The sequence below is a fragment of the Belonocnema kinseyi genome, chromosome 1 (assembly GCF_010883055.1).
Source record: "Belonocnema kinseyi isolate 2016_QV_RU_SX_M_011 chromosome 1, B_treatae_v1, whole genome shotgun sequence".
Taxonomy (NCBI): domain Eukaryota; kingdom Metazoa; phylum Arthropoda; class Insecta; order Hymenoptera; family Cynipidae; genus Belonocnema; species Belonocnema kinseyi.
The window spans coordinates 13,060,876-13,070,802 of record NC_046657.1 but is presented as its reverse complement, the minus strand read 5'-3'; positions in this window follow the sequence as shown (position 1 = coordinate 13,070,802).

The window sequence follows — 9,927 nt, the reverse complement described above, 5'->3', positions numbered from 1 at the left end:
AATTTCATTGGCACTTATAAAAGTTCGCTAGTGCCTCCTAATGAGTGGTGAAACATCTAATTATTGCGTGTCAATAAAATTGTATTCAAAGATGATACCAAATTCCACGGTTTTCTGATTTACTTTTCTAGCGAGCACAAATTGTGTCGACTGGCACACAATTTTGGGCCCTCAAATGAGATGTCATTTCCTTCTCATTTTTTGAATAAATCAATAGCCTCTGTTCTTTAGTAGTTCTTTAGTATTATTAAACAAATCAACTGCGGGAGAGAATAATAAAGTGCTATATTTTTCTACTAATAAATGTAATAATTTGATATAAAAAGAGATTCACAAAATAAAAGCTCCTTCTCCTTCATATGCAGGACTTATTATTTTTGATTGTAACTGACTGCACCAAAAAAATAGTTGTTTAGCGATCACATTACTGAACATGTAAGTTTGTGAGACCGGATGAAACATGATATAAGAGAGCTTGGATCGTACATTAAATTAAAAATGTTTATTGCATTTTTAACATGTAGTTATTTCAGTGGCATAACCAAAAACTTGAGGGCTACTGCCAAATTGGGTACATATAAAAGTTAAGTACATAAACAGCACTATAAAGGAACAACACTTCTTTAATAAAGGGCATATTGCATGATTTAAAGAAACGCCTAAAAACTTGAGGTTTTAAATAGTTGCAGCTATTTTGATCAAGGATTTCAGCTTAATACGAATCAGTTTAGAGGATCAATGATCAGAGGTTTAAAGGAGGACATAAGGGGAACTATGGAGCGAATGGAAAGTATGAAGGAAGACCCGAGGGTAAGAGATGAGGGATGGGAAAAGGAAGGGAAAGAGCTGAGGAGGAAAGAAGGAGAATTGCATAGAGAGTTGGCGTCTGTAAAGAAGGAAAAAGAGGATAAATACAGGAGTTGAAAGAAGAAATTGGGGTGTGTAAGGAAAGAACGGAAAAAGGCTGGAGCAGGTGGAGGGCCGGTCGGGAATGGAGATTATGATAGAAAATAGAGTGGGAGAGCGTAGAAATGAAACTAGGAAGAGAGAGCGGACAGGGAAAGGTTGAGGGCAATGAGGTTGAGGATGGAGAGAAGAGAGAAGGCAGGTAGGAGAAATAATATAGTAATAAGAGGATTAAAGCTAAAGAGCGGAGAAGAAAGGGAGAGGTGGAAGCGCTGCTACAGAGCATAGGGTGGGTTAAAGGCAAGGTAGAGATAATCAAGATGGAGGAGGGAAAAGAGAATAAAGTGGCGGTGGTGGAATTGGAGATCTGAGAAGAAAAATTGCGGGTAATGCGTAACAAAGGTAGGATAAAAGACAAGCAGGTTTTCATCAATCAAGACTTGAGAAGGAAGGAAAAGGATGCGCAAAGAATGATAAATGACCGGGCTAGGCAGGAAAGGAGTGAAGTAGCGTAATGAAGTAGCGTAGTCAGTGCGTAGGTAGAGAGAAAGAAATGGGATAGAGTAGAGCGAAAGTTGCCAAGGGGGTATAGGTTGAGGCTACAGGAAGCGGTCAAAGTAAAAAGGAGAGAAAGGGATAGAGAGGGAGCTATAACAGGGGTTAAGGTTAAATTAGAGGCAGAAGTTTATGAAGAGGGAGAGGGGGAGGGCGTGAAAATAAGGGCTGTACAGATAGAAGGGATAATGTATAGGTTTGTAACTGTGCACAATAAGGATGGCATGGAATAAATTAAAGAAAGTGTGGAAAACTTAATAGGAGAGAAAGATGAGGGTATGGTGGTACTGAAAAAGGGGAATTTACTGCGAGAATTGGGGGGGGGGGAGGGGACTTGTACCAACATGGCGAGAGCTTCGAAAGAAAATCAAAGGATAAAATAAAAAATAAAAAGGAGGAGATCCTAAGAGACTGGATAGGGGACAGAGGCTAGGCTGTGGCGAATTGTATAGTAAAGAAGGGCGAAGAGGGAGAATTCACGTATTTGAGTAAGATGGGTGTATCAGTGATAGACTATGTAATTACGAATATGCAAAGGTGGGAGGAGATAGAGAAATTCGCAGTGAAATGGAGCGTGGAATAGGATTATCAGCCATTAAGTTTGTTGATAAAGGGGAAGGCTGGAGAAATTCAGGGTGGGGAAGAAGGGTCATAAGAGAAAAGGGTGTCATGGACGAGAGAGGCGATAGAGAATTATCAGGAGCAGTTAGGCAAATTAAGCTTTGAGGGGGAATCGGTGAACGAGATATGGGAGGATCTGAAAGAAAAAGTGAAAGGTTGTGTGCAAAATCAGGTATTTGTTAAAAAAAAGAAAGGAATGGTGAAGCCGTGGTAGGATAGGGAATGTCAAATGATAAAGAGAAAGGTGAAAAAGAAGTACAAGAAGTGAAAGGAAAGAACCGAGAAAAGAGAGGAGTTGAAAAGTGTAAAGATAGAAGGGGGCGTGTGGAAGATAATTAATAGATTTAGGAAACGTAGGGCGGGGATAAGTGAGAAGATAGGGAGCAAAGAATGGATGAATTTTTTAACGAGTCATTTCAGGGGTCAGATACACGGAAGAGACATGAGGGGGTTAGAAGAACAATGGAAGAGAGGGAAGTCAACAGAAGCCTGATCGAGAGGGTAAGGAAGGCATTTGAGGAGACGAAAGATAGGGTGAGAGGAGGGGAGGAAAACTCTAAGGGATTCTGGATGAATAGGGAGTTGAGGTAAGGCTGCCCACTTAGCCCAATGCTTTTTGAAATGTTAATCCTGGATATGGAAAGTAAGCTCGCGGCAACCGTGGTAGAAGGAGTTAGGGTAGGAGAAATCAGGAAATGGTCAGTAGCTTTAAAGGCTTTAAAGGAGATGACGAAAAGGTTGCTTTAGCAAGAAGTGGTGTGTTTCGGTGGTACCAGGCCTTTTTAGAGGGCCGGGAAGAGTGAGTAAATCCAAAGTGAAAACGATGCTCATTATCTTTTTTGACATCAAAGGCATCGTCCACCATGAATTTGTTCCAAGTGCTCAAGAGACTTAAACGAAGGGTCAATCGGGTCCAACAAGATATCGCAGCCGACTGGCAGTTGCACCACGACAACGCCCCGGCTCATACCGCCTTTCTTGTGAACAACTACCTGACCAAGGCCGGCATCCCAACGCTTCCGCAGCCGCCCTACAGCCCAGATGTGGCCCCCTCAGACTTTTTTTTGTTTCCTTGCCTGAAAAGGCCGATGAAAGGCAAGAATTTTGAGACGACAGAGGGGATCCAAGTAGCATGCACCGCGGCTCTCAAGGCTATTCCGGAGAATGGCTTCCGTGACGTCTTCAATGCTTTTAAATCGCGCTGGCAGCGCTGCATCGACGCAGAAGGAGCCTATTTTGAAAGTTTTTAAAGAATTGTAACAAATGGCTCAATAAATTTTTTTTAATCGACTCAGTCCTATTACTTTCCGGACAAACCGTGTATAAGAGAGGGGAGTGGAAGTGGAAGGGAAAATCAGTACAGGAGGTGAAAGAGTTTGTGTACTTGAGCTTCCTGTTTCGAAGGAATGGGGGAGTGGATGGACATATGAAAGAGAGGGTGAGAAAAGCAAATGTGGTCTTATTTTACGTAGTGGAGGTAGATTAGAAGGTATATGAGAAAATAAATAGGATACAGGAGAGGCATGTCAATTGGACATTGGCGTTGGCAAATGAGTCAATTAATTCATCTCTCAAATGTCTTGGCCATTTATCAATTTGAAAGACTCAATCACATTCAAACCTCCATTACGCGTTTCCGTAAGTGACCGAGCAAAATTCTTGTCAATAGTTGCCGATCAATCCGAAATAAAAAATTTCATGACATTTGAATGAAGACTTCGTTTTTAACCTCTACATTGAATTGGAGGGAAAGACGTATGCATATAAACATTTGTAGATACATTTTTTATAATTAATTACGAAAGATTTATATAGCTTTCTTAGACAATAAATTAAGCAATTTATACTTTTAGAAATAATATCGGCATCAATAGAGTTGAGAGAATTTCTGTATTAGTCATTAATGAATTATTCTGTTTACTTTTATAAATGATGAAATTTTAATAAATTGAATTCATTCAACAGTATTATAATGTTTGTTTATGTAATATTGCATGGGATTTAGTAAACTTAATGCTTAATGGTTGATTCTCATACATAGCAAAATGTCCATTTTTAATTACATTTGAAATTATGTTTTATTCCACACTCGACCGAAAGTAAAATTAGGGAGGTGAAAGTAAAATCAGAGGTGCGAAAGTAAAATTAGCGGGGCGATAGTAAAATTTTCAAGGCGAAAATAAAATTAGTGGCGCAAAAGTTAAATTTGCGGGGCGAAAGTAACAATTAGTTGATCAGAATTCCAGGCGCGAACAAAGCTATAGAAAAATGCGTTGGACCCGCTTTTCAGGGCCAAAGGGTGGCCACGATCGAGAGTTGAATAAAAATACTATATGCAACATGGGATGAAAGTAGATTTTTTACTTGGGTATTTCCTGTCCTCGTGAGAAGATTTTTCCCTCTGGTGATAACTGCCCTTGCCGCGCTCGATCAGTAAACGCAACTTTATGAAAGATCTTCTCGATCGGGCAGTAAACCCACCCGCGAAAGGGAAGGGAGCGGCTCAATCAAGTATGACAAACAACATAAAGGCCGTACGCAGCGCGTTAGTAGCATCAGGTTACGACCATACCTGTTCACGATTCGAGCTAGCAAATATTGTGTTCGCTTTAAGTGAAGGTTACCTAGGATCATGCTTTAAACCGCAATTAAACGGAATTTTCAGTGTGCTGCCATCAGAAATTAATAAGCGTCGCAATGCTCCGTAAACTTTTGTATGCAAAGTATTTTCCTTTTCTTCATAATTTATAGTAAATATGATCAAATCCTAATAACAATAGTCTTTGTTCAAGACGATTTCGGAAAATGAATCCGACTATTATATACATATTGAACAATTTTTTGGAACCATTTTTCACTTACTATTAAGTACCAAAAATTTTAAAAGTTCCCATTTCATTGATTGCTTTCTCATAATTGTTTATAACAATTAAAAATGTTATTGAGTTTAAATATACTCAATAACAATAGGATTCATGAGGTTCAGATACGTTAATGATAATTAAAAATGTTCTTTAGTGTCAACGAATTACGTTGAAATATTATTCATGAAGTTAAAACAGACGACTATGCTATGATGACGTTTCTGTATCTAATAGCGCCTATTTATTGATTTTTGAAATAAGAAATTTATTTGACAATAAAAAATTATTTTCAAGTGTCAGTAAGATGACTGAAATATTTACATTAATTATATTTTAAGTATCTCACAGGCAATTGATTTCAAAACGATCTGGATGTGCAGGCTAGTTTTTTTATTCATGTATAAAACTCATTGTTTGAAATTAATTTCAAATTCATTACCCCTCCCTATTTTAGGGATTTGTGAAGATTTTATGCCCCTCCTACTTCGAACTTGAACTAATAAAAAATATTTCTAGGTATTACGAAAATCTTAGGACAGCATTTCAAATAATTTTAAAAAAAAGTTTAAGATTATCAGGAAATTACCTAGCACAATTTCAGAAAGTGGTCATTTACAAAGTCCGTGATAAGTTTAGGGGGGAGGGGGGTTTCCGAAGTATCATTCTCCATGTTAAGACCAATCAAAATAGTATCACACAAGGGAGGGGAGAGGGGGGTCATACGTTCTTAAAAAATTAATTAAGTATTATACGAATGGCCCCGAAGAATTTTAATTTTTCAAGGGATTTTAAAAGATGTTAAGGACTTTGAGGAGATGAATAAAATTTCCAGAAATTTGATTGTATTTTAAGAGATTTCGACAGATTTTTAGGTATTTGAATAAATGAAAAACTATTTTTACAGAATTCAAGGTATTTTTAAGGACTTAAAGATTTCAAAAAAGCCGTGCAACACTAAGAGCGCTCGCCAAGACCTACAAAATGCAGTCAACGTGAGTGATAGCAAACTGCACGAAAGAAAACAAAAATTCATTTTCAAGAAAATTTTTTTTTTAATAATAAAACTGATCAACAAAATATCCCATTTTCTGAATCTGACTAACGCCTGAATTTGTAATCACCTTTTCTTTTGGAGGAATAGCTTGTTCTATTAGGTATTTTCACTTCAATCAAACTTCGCGTCGCAGATTGCTGAGGGGAAAACAAAGGACCAAATTCATGGGATTCAGTTTATTATTACCCTATTTTGCTAATATTTTCGTACAAGCTCATTTTTTCTATAGAAGTGTATTTGAAAAATATTTTTTTATATTTTAATTACTATTTAATGAAATAATAAAATTACAAAAATGATGATTAATTACAAAGATATTACAAAAATAAAGTTTTGATCCATGCATTTGATCCATTATTTTCCCCTCTGCTTTTAGCAAAGGGAAGTTAGCTGATGGTCGAAGTGGAAATACCTAATTGACACTACTAAAAAAGAGTTTAAATTAAATTATTTTTTAAAAACCCGATAGTAAGTATGACAATGCCCTTCACTAAAAATGTAACGAATAATTAAATTACCATCACATTTAGAAACATTGAAGATATGGAAGAAAGAGTAATACCGGAAATAGTGAAACGTATACCTGTACCAATGCAAGGAGATGATGATATTAAATTTAGTGGAAAATTCTATGCTATCGCTAGAAATGCATAATTGGCTTTTTATGAAAGAAAAAAAGGAATTCGCTTCTTCAATATTTTACTTTTATTATATGATATGTAAAAATAAAAGTGATAAATATGCATAAAAAAGTATGCATCCAGCTGAAAGAAAGAAGCATTAAATAAGTATTGGAGCGAGTAATGATATGCCGACTTAACATTGATGACACAGTGGACTTATCCTTTTTAGACATGTATTGTGGAGTCTACGTTCCAGGACGTGAAAAGAAAAAAAAAGGTTGGACCAGTCTGTGCAAAATGTGTATATTCTGTGTGACTTAAATTGTCTCTCACAAGAAAAAACTGTGAAGCACAACTACATGCATATGCAATCAGCCGCTGAGTGAATCAATGGAAATTATGTCGCACGAATTACTCTTGGTATCAATATTTGGTTCTTAATGCTTCAGGATCAGGCAAATCTCACGTATTGATCTGGAGGCATCGCCGATGATGAAGATAATGTACAATGACGATGCTCTGATGAAAATATAACATCAAAAGTGGTTTCGAAATTATACCTTTTTTCATATTAATTCCGCAATACTGTATAGAAATCTAATCATTTTACACAATCTTTTTTGCCAAGGATGGTGCATGGCTAGATAAAAGTTACACGGAGGGAAGTGTGAAGAATAACTCCACTATACTGTTGCTTAAACGCTTTGGCCTGTCCGTGGTAATGGTTCTCCTGAATCAGTGGAGCCGTTCTACTAAACAGAAGTTGCGCTGTTTAGTGTGTGACTGGCGCCACAATTGTACGCGTTGGCTGAACGGATTTACCAAACTTCTTTCCGTGTAGGACCAACCTGAGCTAGGAGTTTTATTACATAACTTTCCCACTTGCCTGTCACTAGAAAACATTTACACATTTCATTCAAAAAGTTTCGGGACTGATTTTGTTTCTAAGTGTGCATAATGCAATACGCTTTATTCTCTACACGAAATCATTACTCAGGTTCATTCTAAGTCTAACGCACTTTGCTTCATCGAAATAACTTCAGTAGCTTGTGTCTAATGTGCGTTTAAAACTATTAAGATTTTTTAGTTTAACGCAATTTCAGTAATAGAAAAAAGGGGCGCATTAAAGTTTCATTTCAAACTATGCAAAAGTGCTCAAGAACCGTATAATATGTTACAAAATGCTTATTGAATGATCCTAGAGAAGAGTGTCCCACCTTTAATATTAAAATGTAGGTAGTGTTCACACCACAGCGCATGACGTTGTCGACCAAAGAAAAGTGCGTACGATGTTCGCACCCCATTCTCTGACACAAGAGAAGAAAATGCAGTATGTTTTGGCGGCAACAGATTTCGTTTAATCAGCTGATGACAGTCCTACATTAAGGAAAAGCATTGTAACGTAGCACACGTTTCTGAAGCACTTTTTCCTAGTTTGAAACCAAACTTAATTGCGGCGTGATTGCTACAAATTAAAAACGTGATTGCGAAAGATCAAAGTGATTTAGACTCAGAATGAACCAGAGTAAGTATTCCATGCAAAGACTAAACCGTATAGCCTTAAATACGTTTAAAAAAAATTAATCCCGGAACTTTTTGAATCAACTGTGTAAAAGAAGCTGTAGAGAAACAATCAAAACAAGTCAATGTGCTAGTAACAGTAAAGTGGAAGTGGTACGCGAGTTAGTTAATCGACGTTTAAAATTCGTTTATCGTTTTCTACAGTACAGTTCTACGACAAAATCTACTCAAAAGGCAAGAAGGTGAAAAAGAATAATCCCACTGGAACTTGGATTGAAGTAATCGGGATTTCGCTATTCCTGAAACTGATGTCCTCAGAATGCAGAGATACGGAGAGTAGGGGTGGCTTGCTTAGTGAAGCGTAAAAAAACAAGCAGGGGGGCCGCACTCCCTGTGCATCAGCTGCATCAGGATACATCATCTGTGCAAACCCAACAAGAAGGATATACGCACCCTTGCGTATTTACTTTCGATCGTCCGAAAATAGGATCAAGGCCAATGTGACCTATGCTTGAAATCGTTTTTCATTCCAAGTTCCAGTGTGTCTACCAAACAGGTGAATTTTTAACCCAAAAATATGAATTTTTAACGAAAGAAATAATTTTGTGCTAAGTATCTGATTTTTCATAAAAATGCTTTAATTTTAACAAAGTATATTAAATTTTCTATAAAAAAACATATTTTTAACAAAAAACATTATTTTAAACCAAATTGCAGAATTTTTAACAAGAAAAGATCAATTTTCACTATAAAAAATCGACCCTCTGCGCGGGCATATTCTTCTCATGCGCTGTGCGCGCGGCTCACAAGTTTATGCGCGCCAAAGGCGCGCGATTGTTGGTTTTCGCTCGGTGACGTATTTATCTCGCCCTTCACGCTCGATTTTGTATTTACCTCGCACTACGCGCTCGGACTTTGTATTTTTCTCACGTTGGTGCATTCGCATTATCACACTCGGTCTTTGCATTTTTCCCACATTCGTGCACAGGTCTGTTAAAATTAACGATCAACGAATCGACATTTGTAAGTTTCGATTGTGAACTCTCTTTTTTAAAGCTGTTTTAGCTTTGGCGAATACATTCTCATCACGTATCTCGTGCTTCGCACTCGATTTTTCCCAACATTTCCAATTTTCAACATTATGCTCAACACTTTCATATCAAATATAATATATTTTTTATATAACTCTGTCTAGGATTGGGTTTTTATATTTTTGAAAGTAAGGTGAAAATTGTATTTATCATGATTACTTTAATATTTGTTTCTTATTTTGCGTTAGATTTTATTCTTAGCTGCGCTTGTAACATGTATCATTTTGATAAATTTATATCATTACAATTCATAATATGTATGAAAATTGTAACATTCTTATTTTTAATGCCTTGTTTTTATCATTTTCTTTTATTTTTAATCTTTTTTTTTGCGATTAAGAAAAAACTACCCTTCCTATCAAAAAAATATTTCTAAAAAATTTGTTAACCTTTTCTGGTTGAATCCTCCTCTAGGGTCTGTAAGACCTTGTAGTTGGCTAGGAGGCTAAAGCGTGTGGGACATAGGGGTCAAGTGGACCTCGGCCTGCTTTCGTATGGATATGGATGAAAGAATCGCTATTAAAGGTCTCTCCTGGGTTACTTGAAGAGAATCCCTATAAACGGAGTCTTCTGGTATGCATGATAGTAGTATGATAGAAGGGTGAAGGAACCTAGTACAGCGACCAAGAAACAGCCCTCCGTTGATATGGTAAGCCTTCGAAGGGGTATTCATTGAGTGTCTTGCTCAATGC